This window comes from Cupressus sempervirens, chromosome 1, assembly GCF_028749045.1.
Source record: "Cupressus sempervirens isolate cs-2001-9-10 chromosome 1, ASM2874904v1, whole genome shotgun sequence".
Classification (NCBI taxonomy): Eukaryota; Viridiplantae; Streptophyta; class Pinopsida; order Cupressales; family Cupressaceae; genus Cupressus; species Cupressus sempervirens.
In genome coordinates this window covers 6,396,867-6,412,381 of record NC_143118.1, presented here as the reverse complement: position 1 = coordinate 6,412,381, position 15,515 = coordinate 6,396,867, and the positions used below count along the sequence as shown (strand labels likewise).

At 31.6% G+C, this 15,515-nt stretch overlaps 1 pseudogene; it reads left to right on the top strand.

The window, feature by feature from the left end:
• Positions 1 to 1,792: 1,792 nt before the first annotated feature.
• On the top strand, positions 1,793 to 3,857 carry LOC149575864 (pentatricopeptide repeat-containing protein At1g74630-like; annotated as a pseudogene).
• Positions 3,858 to 15,515: the final 11,658 nt, after the last annotated feature.

Here is a 15,515-nt window from a genome sequence, read left to right as displayed (position 1 = left end):
TATCAAGATTGGAAATTCCTTTAATCATCGTCATCTAGCTATATTTTTTAATAAGTTCAAGAGCATAGTGAAACGTTGCAAGGGGAATGATTCAATAGAGATTGATTAATGATAAATTGGGTATTGGCACCATTAAAGCATATTGATATGTAAACAAGTCTTTGAACCACCATTATTTATTGCATTATTCTTTTTTTCATTGATTCAATACAATTCTTTCTTACATTAGTATCTACTATCTACTCTAGTTTTGCTAATTTCAAGCTTATGCAAGCTTTTCTTTGTTTATTTTTAAGCAAAGTGTGGATAAATGCATGCAATTGATTAGCTACCAAATTTTCACAATTCATATAAATATTCATGAAAGCTTTTGGACATTATTGTGCCTAATTTTATTTATTATCAATGATTCAAATCACACTACATGATCCATTATCAGGATGCTAGAGAGTAAGTAGAAGAAACACTAATGATAAAAAAAAAATTGGACACGGTTGAATTCAAAAGCTTTCATGAATAATGATTAGTTAATTTATTCAATTATTAATGAGGATGATATTCGATGAATTAAAAATTACTACGTTTCACTCATAGTTGTATCAAAATTTATATGCTTTTTCCGCTCATAGGCCTAAATCCTTTCCTTGCTAATAATGAGCAGCTTAATCCAGACAAAAGCTTAGGTCTAAGGATGGCTAAAGCTAAACTTTGACGGGGTCTCCAAAGAAAATCTAGGGAAGTGTTGTGTAGGTTGTGTAATTCAAGATTCTAAGGACAATATTCTAATGTTAGGCACAAAGAAGCTCTCGAATGGAACTAATAAAGTTGCAAAATGTTGGGCAACCATTTTTGCTCTTCGAAGGAGCAAATAAAAATAGTGAAGGCATTTAATACAAATCCATCCCTATCATCACCCATATCAAAATTGTCATCTTTCTCGTATGAGAGGTTTCATGGACATGGAAAGTACTTAAGGAGATAACAACTCTAAAATAACACAATTTTCAGCATGATTTTCTAGCTTGGTCGAAGTCCCATGAAAACCAATATGATATAATTATCCCTTTGCCTTGATAAAACATGATAATAAATCATAATGACATGTGAGCCAAGGAGCTACATGCCAAATTCAAACTAATTTTTTTTTAAAATGGCAACAAATAGTACAATCAAATCCAGAAATTTGACAGCACAAACAAATAGTAGGCTAAGAGCCTACTAAGAAGATCAAACAAGACATACAACATAGTCCATACCATGGTTATGCAATCATCGTAACTTGAGGGAAGTATATTTTCTCATGAAATTGAGAGTCCCCTAGGGGAGGGTACTCTCCTTTCACCAACATCTAATTCCAACAGTGTCAAGCCCAATAGAGGCAAGATGATCAACAACAACATTATCCTCTCTATAGATAAGTTGTTGGATGAAATCATCAAAACTAATGAAGAGACCACAAATGTCATTTATAATACCTTGAATACACCAACCAGGGTAACAAGTCCCTTTAGTAGTTTCAATGATGAATGAGAGAATCCCCCTCAATTGTTAGAGTGTGAATAACAGTAGAGGGCAATTTTGATTCCCTAGAGTGAAGACATACCTTCAACCTACTTATCGGTAGAGTTGTGTAAGCGACCCACAAGGTGACAACAAGAAATTTATATATGTGTGTCATAAAGTGTTTCAATTTTTGAACCTGTTAATCCCTTGGTTATGTGTGAAATACGTCCCATTTTGATCATTGAAATGACCATTTTATCTTTGATTTTTCATGAGTTTTTGAATCTTCATGTCTCTGGCTCGTCCTTATCTCTGCCCAGCACTTGAAATTTTTAAAATTCGGCTTCTAAGCTCCAACTTATCGTAGGTTAATGTTGAGACCCAAAATACGTGTTTTCAAGTCTATCATTAACCATTAACCTCTCAAAAGGTTAATGATAACTTTCAAATTGCGCATTTTGGAGTAGGTTAATTAACCATTCCAAAAATGCATTTTTCTTAACCTCTCAAAAGGTTAATGATAACTTTGAAAACACACATTTTAGAGTAGGTTAATTAACTTCTCCAAAAACACGTATTTCTTAACCTCTATGAGGCAGTTATTAACCTCTTTGTTTAGCTGATTAAAGTTAAGCATTGGAAGTAAGATCATCTAAAAAGCAAGTGCCAGGATAGAAGGCATATTGAAGGTTACAGAAGAAACATACTCATGGATGTAGCAAATCTGTTTACCAACACATAGACACCGAGAAATGTGTGGATGTTATTAGATTGTGTAAAGAGGGCTGACTGAAAGAAGCTCTCCACATTTTGCAATTCTTTGATCAGCAAAATTTGTGTTCATATTCATCAACGCTTTATGTCAATCTCTTGCAGCTCTACATCAAGAAGAGACTTCTAGCACAAGGAAAGTTGGTGCAAGCCCACTTTATTTAGACTGGATTGCAAACCCCCAGCAACTTTGTGTGGAATAATAAAGTTAACAAGTATGTCCAGCTTGGCAATCTTGTAGAAGTTCGTAAAGTGCTTGACAAAATGTGGCCTCCTAGACTACCGTGATTGTAGCTTATATACGAAGGGGTTATGCAGAACAAGCATTGGAATTCTTTTGTCAAATGAAGAAAGCACACATCCAACTAGACGAGTATACTTTTGCCAGCGTTCTTCCTGCATATGTAGATTTGAGAGCTCTGTGTCAGTGGAAGCAGATCCATAAGGATATAATAATATGTGGATTTCACTTCGACTTATTTGTGGGGAGTGTACTAGTAGATATGTATTCAAAATGTGGGAGTGTAGAAGATGCACGCCGTGTGTTTGATGCAATGCCTCAACGAAATATGGTCACGTGGAATGCTATAATTGCAGGATTTGCCAAGAGTGGTCAAGTCGAGGAAGCATTGAAGATTTTTGACGAAATGCCAAAACGAGATGTAATCTCGTGGAATGTGATTTTTTAAGGATTTGAACGTAATGGATTCATTGATGAAGCTCTTGATCTCTTTCAAAAGATACTTGAACGTAGTATAGTTTCATGGAATTCAATGATTGTGGGGTACGTACAAAATGGGTATTCTAATAAAGCCCTAGAACTGTTTGAGAAAAAGCAAGTGATAGGTTTGAAATCAGACTTGGAAACCTTTTTTTCTGTTCTACTGGCATGTTCTAACTTAGCGGCTTTGTAGCATGGCAAGATGGTTCACGAGGATGTGATTCAAAGTGGGCTACAGTTTGATAGCTTTGTAGAAAGTGCTCTTATTGACATGTACTTTAAGTGCGGTTGTTTACTAGATGCTCACAAAGTATTTGATAAAATTTCTCAAAGAGATCTAGTATCATGGATTGTGATGATTACAGGTTATGTCGTGAATGGTTTTGCTAAGGAGGCCCTGCTTCTTTTTGAAGAAATGCAAGGGTCTGTTATGAGTCCAAACCATGTAACTTTCACCGGTGTTTGGTTAGCTTGTAGCCATGCAGGCCTAATGGATGATGGATGGCTATATTTCAATCGAATGGTTCACCGTTATCACATCAAGCCAACATTAGATCATTATTGCTGCATGGTTGATCTTCTTGGTTGAGCGGCATGCCTGAATGAAGCAATTGATTTTATACAGGGAATGCCAGTCAAACTAGATGCTGCTGTTTGGGGATCTCTGCTTGGTGCCTATAGAATCCATTCCAATTTGGAGCTAGGTGAATATGTGGCAAAATACCTTTTTGAGTTGGATTGTAAAAACACATGCTCTGACTCTTCTTCAGCATTCAAGATTAAAAGGAGGAGATCTGATGGCTATCAAGATAAATTACTCAACATTCTTTTCATTAAGGTTAATTTTGTGGAGGTTAATTAACCTCATCCAAATCACGTATTTGGGGGGTAGTTACTAACCACAGAAGAGTAGTTATTTACCTTTGTGTCTATATAAGAGCTCTTTTGGGCTTTGTAAAGGGATTTTTTTGGCTTTGGAAAAAGGGAGCACTATGCTAAAATTTTGATTAAGAGATGATATTTGGAAAGTATGTACAAATTTTGTCTTTGTAATCAGAAATTCCTCTTGAATTCTTGGTGCAAGAAAATAAAGGAATGTGCAATTTGAGTTCTCTTCTTCCAAATCTAAATTGTTAGAAATGTTGATTCTCTTTGTATTGAGCATTCTCACGGTATGATGTAGATGTTTATGAATCTGTGGATCAACATTGTGCTAGTAATAGTTTTCAAGCGTAGATCTTGATTATTGTTATTAGCGAAGCATTCGTCATCATGAGCTTTCTCACCTTTTAGTTTTAGATTCTTTATTCGAAAAGCTTCAAAATCATATCATACGAGGGAGCTGCCCCTCCAAATGCAGAGGAAGGCCGCATACCAAGGGCCTATCCAATTGTTGTGAACGGTTTGCCAGACACTCCATCGGGCAAATTCTACTGTGACAAAGTTGTTTACCAACAATATGTCAGATAAGAGTTAGTAATATGTAGGGAGTAGTTTATGATAAATAATAGTTATTTCAAAGGTTAACTATTGTTAAAAGAAATTTGCATGTGATAGATAAACATTAGTTATACATGAAAATTTGTTTAGAATAAGTTGCATTTATTTGTAAGTACAAAAATAATCATACAATATAATGAAAAAAATTGAAATTTAAAAATTCATTAAAACTTAAAAATAGTATAGTTTACTTGATCCACAATAATAACATCAATATTTTATTTTACTAACATGTATATGTACTAATAAAAATTATAAATATGAAATAAAAGAATAATATAACTATCATTTTAAAATAACTATAATCCATATAATGATCGTCTAAAATTCATTTAATTAGAGAAAATAGTATAAATATATTATCAATTAATCCATAAACACATGTATAAATAATCATATTAGTCCAATATTAAACAAAATAGCCTTAGATAAAAAAAAAAACATAAATATACTATATTTAATCCCCACAAAAAGACAGCATTTTATAGTAAAATTTTGAAGTCCATTTTGTGCCATGTCGGCGAAGCATGTAAAATATGCGATGTGTCAGATTGAAAAGAACCTTTCCTTTCATGGAAAAGGTGTTGGGGATTGAGAGCGTGATATCCACGCAAACGTAACTGTCAGCACGGCGTTTCTAAGATGAGCGCACGGCACATCCCGTCACTTTTGCCTGGGCCCCATGAAAGCTCAAATTCTTCACTCTTGCCTTATCTTTATCGTCATTAAATTTATCCTTAAATCAAATTATTGTCAAATTCGACCGACACGTGGCAAGAAGTGGCCGTGAAGGTAAAGGCACCAAGTGCCGTGGCGGAGGGCTATATCTTGTTGTCTGACTCATGTTGGAAAATTTGTCTTACGCTGGAGTTCTGTTAACAATTTAATACGTTGATTGTAAACACGTAATCTTATTTATATAAAGGCTTATAATGCAAACACATATGCTCTTTATTTAAACAACTTTATCAATTGTACTGGTGTGTTTCTGGATTCGATTGTGTTAAGATTTTTACCATCAACGTTTCGAATCACACTACGTGATCCATCATTAGGATGAAGAGCAAGAGAAGCACAAAAAAATATAGTATATTGCAGATAATGGGTGACTCAAGAAAGATATAAAGGGAATAGGTCAAGAAAGATAGCACACACTCCGAGGTTGAAGAAAGACAATAAATAAAATATAAATATAAATAAAAGAAACATTAAAAAAGGGTGGGGGGGAATGGACAGAAGGACAAGGGGGCCAATAAGGGAACACTCCCGAGGACAGATTAGAAGATAAATAAAGGCGACAAAAGAATAAAGGGAAGAATGATGAGAAAAGACACGGGAAGAAATAAGAATATAGAGGAACCACAAAAAATGAAATGACTAAGAGCGTGCCTCAAAATTTTTTACTAGGACTCAATATGACGAGAATAAAAAGAAGAGAACAATCAGAAATACATAAGTAAGAGACAAGCAAAGGTCGAGGAAGAAATTACGCTCTAGCTAATAACTATGCGACAAAATGTATACCAGAGAGGCCAAACCAATAGGAGTGTGTAAAATTTTTTATGTGCCAATGTGTGTGTTTAAATATTAAAAGGGTCGAATATATATATATATATGTATAGTATGTAATTATATTAATATTCAATTACATCCCTATATACATATATATATTAGAATACATGCATATTTATACATTTATATATTTAAATGCACATATATTCAAATATATATAAACAATGCATTATTATATAACTATGAGTGTGTGCGAAAGAGTATGTGAATGTATATATATACGAGAATCAATATAAAGTACAAATAAATAAACAAACTTAAAAAATAAATAAATGAGGAATAAATATGTGCGGGAGTGGATATATATATGGTATCTATGAAAGCAAAAGAATAAACTAAATAAAATAGGTAAGAAATAGGACATAAATGCACAAGAGTGGATATATATATAAATATATATAAGACTGCATATATGCATGTGAACGCCACTATCTACTAGCTATATATACCTCTATATATATTACGCCGAGAGTAATCGTTCTCGAGGCGCCTATTTTTATTTAATCCCAAAGTTATTTTAATCGAAGTTGGGATTAATGAAAATAAAAATAGGCGCCTCGAGAACGATTACTCTCGGCGTAATATATATAGAGGTATATATAGCTAGTGGCAGTCGCGGCGCAATAGGAAAAATATTTACTTTTTATTTTTTATTTGATAAGGTTACTATAAAATTGTTAATTAATTTTTAATTAGAGTTGTATGAAGTTAGTATAAAATTATGCTTCAAAATATTTTTAAAAATTTAATATAAGGAGTTTAATATAGATTAAAAATATATTTTTTATTTTTGGGATATTGTAATGTAAAATGTTATAGTCATACATAGATATATGGTTAGGGACAAAGTTATCATTATAGTTAATGTTAACCTTAGGGATAGAATTAGGGTTAGGGTTAGCATTAGAGTTAGGGTTGGAGTTAGGGTTAGGGTTTGAGCTATGGTTAAGGTAAGGGATAGAGTTATGATTATGGTTATTGTTAGAGTTATGGTTATGGTTTAGATTAGAGTTATGTTTATGGTTAAGGTTAGGGTTAATGTTATGGTCATGGTTAAGGTTAGGGTTAGAGTTATGGTTATGGTTATGATTAGGGTTAGTGTTAGGGTTATAGTAAGGCTAACGTTAGAGTTATGCTCATGGTTAAGGCTAGGGTTAGAGTTATGCTTATAGTTAGGGTTAGGGATAGGATTAGAATCCAATTATGGTAGAGTTAGAATTAGGGTTAGAGTTAGGTGTAGAGTTATGTTTATGGTTAAGGTTAGGGTTAGAGTAATGCTCATGGTTAAGGTTAGGGTTACGGTTAAGGTTTGAGTCAAATATTATTTTAAATTTAATATAAGGAGTTTAATTTAGATAAAAATATATATTTTATTTTTGGGATATTGTAATGTAAAATGTTATAGTCATACGTAGATATATGGTTAGGGACAAAGTTAGGGTAAGGGTTTGAGCTAGGGTTAAGGTTAGGGTTAGGGTTAGATTCTAATTATGGTAGAGTTAGATTTATGGTTAGAGTTAGGGTTAGGATTAGGGTTATAGATAGGATTAGAATTAGGGTTAAGATTAGGATTAGAGTTAGGGTTAGGATTAGGGTTATAGATAGGGTTAGGGTTAGGGTTAGGATCTAGGTTAGGGTTAGGGCTAGGGTCAGGTTTAGGGTTAGAGTATGAGTTAGGGTTAGAGTTTGAGTTAGGGTTAGGGTTATAGTTTGAGTTAGGGGTAGACAGAGCATTATAATTTGGGTTAGGATTAGGGTTAGGTTTAGGGTTTGAGTTTGAGTTATGGTTAGAGTTAGGGTTAGAGCTAGAGCTAGAGTTAGAGTTAGGGTTAGAATTAGGGTTAGTTTTAGGGTTTGAGTTACCAATAGAGTTAATTTTACAGTTGGGTTAATGTTAGAGTTAGGGTTAGGGTTAGAGTTTTGAGTCAAGGTTAGGGTTAGAGTTAGGGTTAGGGTTAAAATTAAAATCCAATTATGGTAGAGTTAGATTTACAGTTAGAGTTATGGGTAGGGGTAGGGTTACGCTTACAGTTAGGGTTAGAGTTAGATTTAGGGTTAGGGTTAGGGTTAGGGTTAAGTTTATATTTAGAGTTAGGGTTATATATAGAGAGAGTTATTTTAATGTTAAGGTTAGGGTAAGGGGATTGAGTCAGGGTTAAGGTTAGAGTTAGGGTTAGGGTTAGGGTTTCAGTCAGGATTAAAGTTAGGGTTAGGGTTAGAGTCTAATTATGGTAGAGTTAGATTTACAGAAAGAGTTAGATTTAGGGTTAGAGTTAGGGGTAGGGTTAGGGTTAGGGTTAGGGTTAGAGATAGGGGTAGACAAAGGGTTAGGGTTAGGGTTAGGGTCAAGGTTAGGGTTAGGTTTAGGGTTAGAATATGAGTTACGGTTAGAGTTTGAGGTATAGTTAGGGCTATAGTTTGAGTTAGGGGTAGACAGAGTATTAGAATCCTAGCTACGATTAGGGTTAGGTTTTGGGTTACGATTATGGTTACGGTTAAGGTTAGAGTTAGGTTTAGGGTTATAGTTATAGTTAGGGTTAAATTCCAATTATGGTAGAGTTAGATTCAGGGTTACAGTTAGTGGTAGGGATAGGGTTACAATTATAGTTAGGGTTAGGGTTAGGGTTAGAGTTAGAGGAAGGGTTATATTTAGAAGTTTTCTTATGGTCACAGTTATAGTTAGGAGGGGAGTAAGGGTTGGGATTTTAGATTATATTTATTATTATATAAGGTGCCCTATATAATAATATGTATATTCCCATGCTCATGGATAAGGTTAGGGAAAGAAGTAGGACTGTGGTTATTAGTGTTACATTTAGAATTTCATTTATGAGGGCACTGTGTGCTATTTTTTCCCCCTATTCAACCCATCACTGATGTCTAATCTGAGAGACCTTAAATGGGATAGGTTCTTTGCAGAGGGTTAACATCGCTAAAGTTGGCGGCTAACATTTTGTGTTGGCTCGGTTTCTTCATTGACCACGCTGGATCATTTTTTCTTGGTCGGGTTGATTCATGCTGCGAGATTCGATAACTCTTATTTCTTCGTGAGCTATCTTCCCATCTTCCCAAAAGTGCAAGATGTTGCCATGCATTCCCATTCTAACGTTTCTTTATATGCTAGTGTCTTCAAAACACTCTAAAGCCTAGAATTGCACAAGATGCTGCCATGCATCTCCATTCTAATGCATCGTCATGCTACATTGTTTCTTCAATTCTTTAAAGCCCAAAATTGCATCATGCTACCACGCATTGCCTTTCCAACATTTCCTCACTCCACAATGCTTTCATGAGTCTTTAAGACCCAAAATTGTGCCACATGGAGGGGGTTCACACCTTTTGTGCTATCTGCTTCATTTGTTGGGAGGAATCTCTTCACTACATCTTAGTCATCCATTGGAAATAAAGCCAATCTTGATCGACGAATGTGACTTAATCCTTCATTGGGAGGAGTTTCCTCGTTGCATCTTAGTCATCCTTTTTGAGGGGGGAATCTACATCGACGGTTGCGACTTAATCCTTCATTGGTGAGGATTCATGATGCATCTATGCCGTCTATTTTGAGAGGAAGACCTTCATCGATGACCATCATTCATTTTTGGGGAAACCAAATTCCCCCTTGGGATCAACCTTGCATTTTTTGTGGGAGGTTAAGACATCATCTTATCTCTTTTCATAGTTTTTTGCCAGCGACATGAATGTCTTTCCTCTTCTTTCCATGAGTCTCCATTCTAGCGCCTCCTTAAGCTGCATTGTTTCTGCAATGCTCTAAAGCCCAAAATTGCATCATGCTACTACATGTCACCTTTATGACATTTCCTCACTCTGTAGTGCTTTCACAAGGCTCCAAGACCCAGAATTGTGCCATGTAGCGGGGGTCCCCACCTTTCGTGCTATGGTTACAATTTAGATTTTAGGGTTATGGTTAGAATCAAGGTCAATTCTAGAGTTTATAGAATATTTAGAGTTAAGATTAGGGATTAAATATACATGAGGGTTAGCATTGGGTTGTATGATAATTACAGTTAGGATTATAGTTAGATATATCATTTAGATTAGGTTTTAGTCAGGGTTTAATTAGACTTAAGATTAGGGTGAGGATCAAGGTGAAATCTATATTAGGGTTCATATCATGGTAGGATTGAAACTAATGTTAGGGTTAACATTGAAATTATGATTAGGGGTAAGGTGAACATTTATATTTGGTCATGATTGTGGTTTGTGCTAGGATTAGGGTCTAAGCTATGATTAATTTTATGATTGTACCTTTAGGGTTAGGGTTTTGTTTAAGTTTATGATTATGGTTACAACTATGGTTTATGGTTCAAGTTTAAAGTTGGGAATGTGATTAGGATCAGGGATTAGTAAATTTTTTAAGAGTTCGGTTATAGGTTTACACCATGGTTAGGACCTTGGGACTGGATTTAGAGTTTAATATCATGGTTATCCATATAGGTAGGTTTAGGATTTTGATCAATATTTTGGAGTTTTTTTTTACATTATGGTTAAGGGTTAGATTTTAGGGTTAGGACTATAACCAATATTAGTGTGTAGGTTTTTGGTTTACATTATGGTTTGGACTGAGATTTTCGTTATATCAATAGGGATATGTTTTAGTGCTATAATTATAGTTTAATGTTGGATTATAGTTATATTGTACATCATTGTTGGGGCTAGGGCTAAGGTAGGGGTTGTTGTTAGGGTTAACTAAGGATGACAATTAGGATGGTTTATCTTTTCAAGTAGAAAAAAAAACTCATATTGATTCAAAAACAAAGAAATTATAGCAAACAGATTTCCACAATCCATGAATATTGAAATGATTTCTGGGGAAGATTGATGAAAAAACTCTCACACAATCTTCCCCAGAAATCATTTCAAAGAAATTATACTTCGAAAATATTTTTCTATGTCATAATAGATTCATTTATTTTAATTATTGTATTAGTTAATTAGTTGTTTGATGTTTCAAAGTAAACATGGCTTATTTTATTTAAATTTAAATAACATTATTGTTTTGAACTGAATTTAGCTTAATTGTTAATGATCATATTTATATTTCTAATATTAACTCCAATTTGATCAAAGACCAAATATATTTTTGGTATTTTTGTAAACGAACTTGCTTAACACTTCCCTATTTCAAAGTTAATAAAATATCATTTCTATTGTCTTAGATTTGAGAGTAAGTATATTAAATAAGTAATAATAAATGAACATTATGATTAATATATTTCTAAAATAAAAATATATTACTTAAAAACTTGTTTACTTTAAATGAATAAAGTACTCATTTACTTGTAAATTTAAAAAATAGAAATTAATCTACATATATATAAAATATTTATTCTTTTTCCTATTTGCATACAAATTAATTAAAATCTAAACTTTAAACTACATAAATATTTTTAAAATATATATCCATCAATAAATAGTTTAGAATAAAGTAAAATCTAAAAATTAGACACATATAGAATCTTTTTAATTTCTATATACATGTTTTTCTAATTTATTTCTACAAACATGCAACTGATATTTCTATTATCCATTTTTTTCCATTCTAAAAAAATCTAGATGTAAATAGAATTTTTTTAGATGCATGCAATCTTTCTAATTTTTTCTACATACATATATTAACATTTCTATTTTATATTTTGTTTTTACATTATGGTTATTTCAATCAAAATATGTAGATGTAAATAGAATTCTTTTCAAAAAGATTTATTTAAATTTAAATAACATTATTGTTTTGAACTGAATTTAGCTTAATTGTTAATGATCATATTTATATTTCTAATATTAACTCCAATTTGATCAAAGACCAAATATATTTTTGGTATTTTTGTAAACGAACTTGCTTAACACTTCCCTATTTCAAAGTTAATAAAATATCATTTCTATTGTCTTAGATTTGAGAGTAAGTATATTAAATAAGTAATAATAAATGAACATTATGATTAATATATTTCTAAAATAAAAATATATTACTTAAAAACTTGTTTACTTTAAATGAATAAAGTACTCATTTACTTGTAAATTTAAAAAATAGAAATTAATCTACATATATATAAAATATTTATTCTTTTTCCTATTTGCATACAAATTAATTAAAATCTAAACTTTAAACTACATAAATATTTTTAAAATATATATCCATCAATAATTAGTTTAGAATAAAGTAAAATCTAAAAATTAGACACATATAGAATCTTTTTAATTTCTAGATACATGTTTTTCTAATTTATTTTTACAAACATGCAACTGATATTTCTATTATCCAATTTTTTTCCATTCTAAAAAAATCTAGATGTAAATAGAATTTTTTTAGATGCATGCAATCCTTCTAATTTTTTCTACATACATATATTAACATTTCTATTTTATATTTTGTTTTTACATTAAAAATAGAAATTAATCTACATATATATAAAATATTTATTCTTTTTCCTATTTGCATACAAATTAATTAAAATCTAAACTTTAAACTACATAAATATTTTTAAAATATATATCCATCAATAATTAGTTTAGAATAAAGTAAAATCTAAAAATTAGACACATATAGAATCTTTTTAATTTCTAGATACATGTTTTTCTAATTTATTTCTACAAACATGCAACTGATATTTCTATTATCCATTTTTTTCCATTCTAAAAAAATCTAGATGTAAATAGAATTTTTTTAGATGCATGCAATCTTTCTAATTTTTTCTACATACATATATTAACATTTCTATTTTATATTTTGTTTTTACATTATGGTTATTTCAATCAAAATATCTAGATGTAAATAGAATTCTTTTCAATAAATCTAGATGTATATAGAATTCTTTTAATTTTCTACATACATAAAATCTTTCTAATTTTTTTCTACATACATAAAAGAATAATTTCTATTTCCTATTTTAAAAAAAAAGCTATCATAAAGATTGATAAAAAAATTGATTGCATATGCATTCTTTAGTTTGTGCACTAAATGCACAAAATAAATTGTATAGATTAAAACTTTTCGTGCTCGGCACGGGAATATACAATAGAAATATTAGTTACCAAGAATAGTCGGCCACAAGCAATCAAATCTTAAACTCTGCAAAATTTCTTGCAAGCAATCTTTGTTCTATCTTCGGCTGAAAAGGAAAAAAAGAATTTCAGATCTGAGATTGTTTAGATTGCCCTATTCGATTCAAAAAGCCATGGAAGTCACCGCAATTACATCTCCAAGAGGCCTAATGTGCCTTGATTCAGTACCCACATGCTTATCTCCACGAAAAACTCTGCACAGGTCCTCCAGTGGCCTCAATTTCGGTCATATGAACAGAATTCTAAATCTAAATGAAATTAATTAAAATTGAAATATAAATCAAAATAGAATATTATAACTAATTTTGAATTTCAATCTACTTCTATATCTAAATCTAAATGAAAATGTAAATAAAAAATAGAAATCTCACCTGCAAAAATGTTACTCCAAAACTTCAATTTACTCCTATTCAAAAACTCCAATCTAATCCTACAATAACCTCCACCTCTTTCTTCCTGCAAAAACATAAAATGAAAATGAAATGAGGAGCCTTGGTTTTATAACTTCTGAGAGGCTCCTCATATCCCCCAACAGACGTCTCTTCACATTCCACGAATTTGTTTCAAATTCCCCCACTCCTCGCAAAAAAAAAGCATGAATGTGCATGCAAAATTATATTTAAAAAAAAAAAAATCATATTGAAATTATTTCGCCCCTATTTTTTCGGGCCCTATTTTTTTCGGGTCCTACTTTTTCGGGCCCTACTTTTTCGAGCCTATTATTTCGGCCTCCATTTGGCTTCCTATTATTTCAGCCAGCTATTATTTCGGGAATTCTTTTTTAATATTTAATTTGGAAGTTTGTAACTGCTCCCAATTCTTTTTTGTTGACAGGAATCTTGGCATATTCCCGTGCTGGGCATTTGTGCTGCCATTGTATAGAACGCCTCTCAGCGTAAAGAACGCCTCTCGGCGTAACAAGAAAACCCAAGCTGCAAAAAAATAGGACCACCACAAAGGGACAAAGACGAGGAAAAGAGACAAGGAGGACATGAAAAGAAAGAAACATACATTTTTATTATTCATCAATGTTATGTTGCAATGACTTTATCTCCTTTATTTTTTTGAAAATGTATAATTTCAATTATAATACAATACTATTGATATGAAGTAAAGTCTTAAAATATTATAGTAAATATACAATATTTTAAATTTGTTAATCTTAAAAATTTCAAACGTCTCTATCTTTATTTTATTTACTTTGTTTTCTATATTAATTTTTCTTGACGGAATAAAATTAATAATAGAAAAATACTAAATATCAATTCTTATCTATCTATCTATCTAATTTTCTTTAAATGCATTTAACATATCTATAATATGCATTATGTTTATGGCTAAATATTGATTATTTGAGACACACACATGAATACCATCCAAAATGAATTTAACTATAATGAGAACTCAGTAATTAAGAGCTTTATAGGTGGATTAGTACTAGGATGTGTGCTTCACATGCGTGAGCCTAGATGTAATATGAGTTGTGATAATGCTATGAGGATTCAACTATGTAGTATTTTGAGTCAAACTCATTGACTCATATTTCATGAGTAGTGGTTCACATGAACCAATCGTCATGAGAATAAATGGAACACTTAGCACTCATTGGATCTAGGTGATGCTCACAAAGGTCAAGGTTTTTTTAAAAAGGGAAGTCTCGGTGCCTCACCTTTGTGAGCATCACCTAGATCCGATGAGTGCCAAGTGTTCCATTTATTCTCATGAGATATGGGTTCATGTGAAGCACTGCTCATGAAATACGAGTCAATGAGTTTGACACAAAATATTAAATAGTTGAATCCTAATAACAATATCACAATCTGACCAAAATATCTCCCACTTGCAATATGAGTGTTGAGTATTCCAAGTTACTCATAAACTATGGGTCAATAAGTTTGACTCAAAACTTACAATTTAATTTATTGTAAAAAAATATCTCCTACTTGTCATAATTAAGATTAGATTTTGACATACACATTAAGCATATTTTTATTGCATTAAAAATAATATTATAATACAATTACATTTTAAATAATTTTAAAAATTATAAAAATTTACAAATTCTAACTTATTTCAAATATTTAATAAAAATATATATTTTTACACAAATTTCAAAAAAATTAATAAACAGTTTTACAAAATAACATATCCAATTATGATCAAGAATAGGGTTCCGTATAGTGAATACTCTTATAAAATTATATCACATTTTACTACTTTTAATAATGGGTGAAAAATGATAAGAGAATTGTCAAGAGGGAGACCGTCAAAATCACGTTTGCGATTATTGTAGCCACATCGAAAAGGATTACTTTAAGTTAAACAGTTTGTGCGAAAATGAAATTAGGATAAGATATGAAGCAGCAAT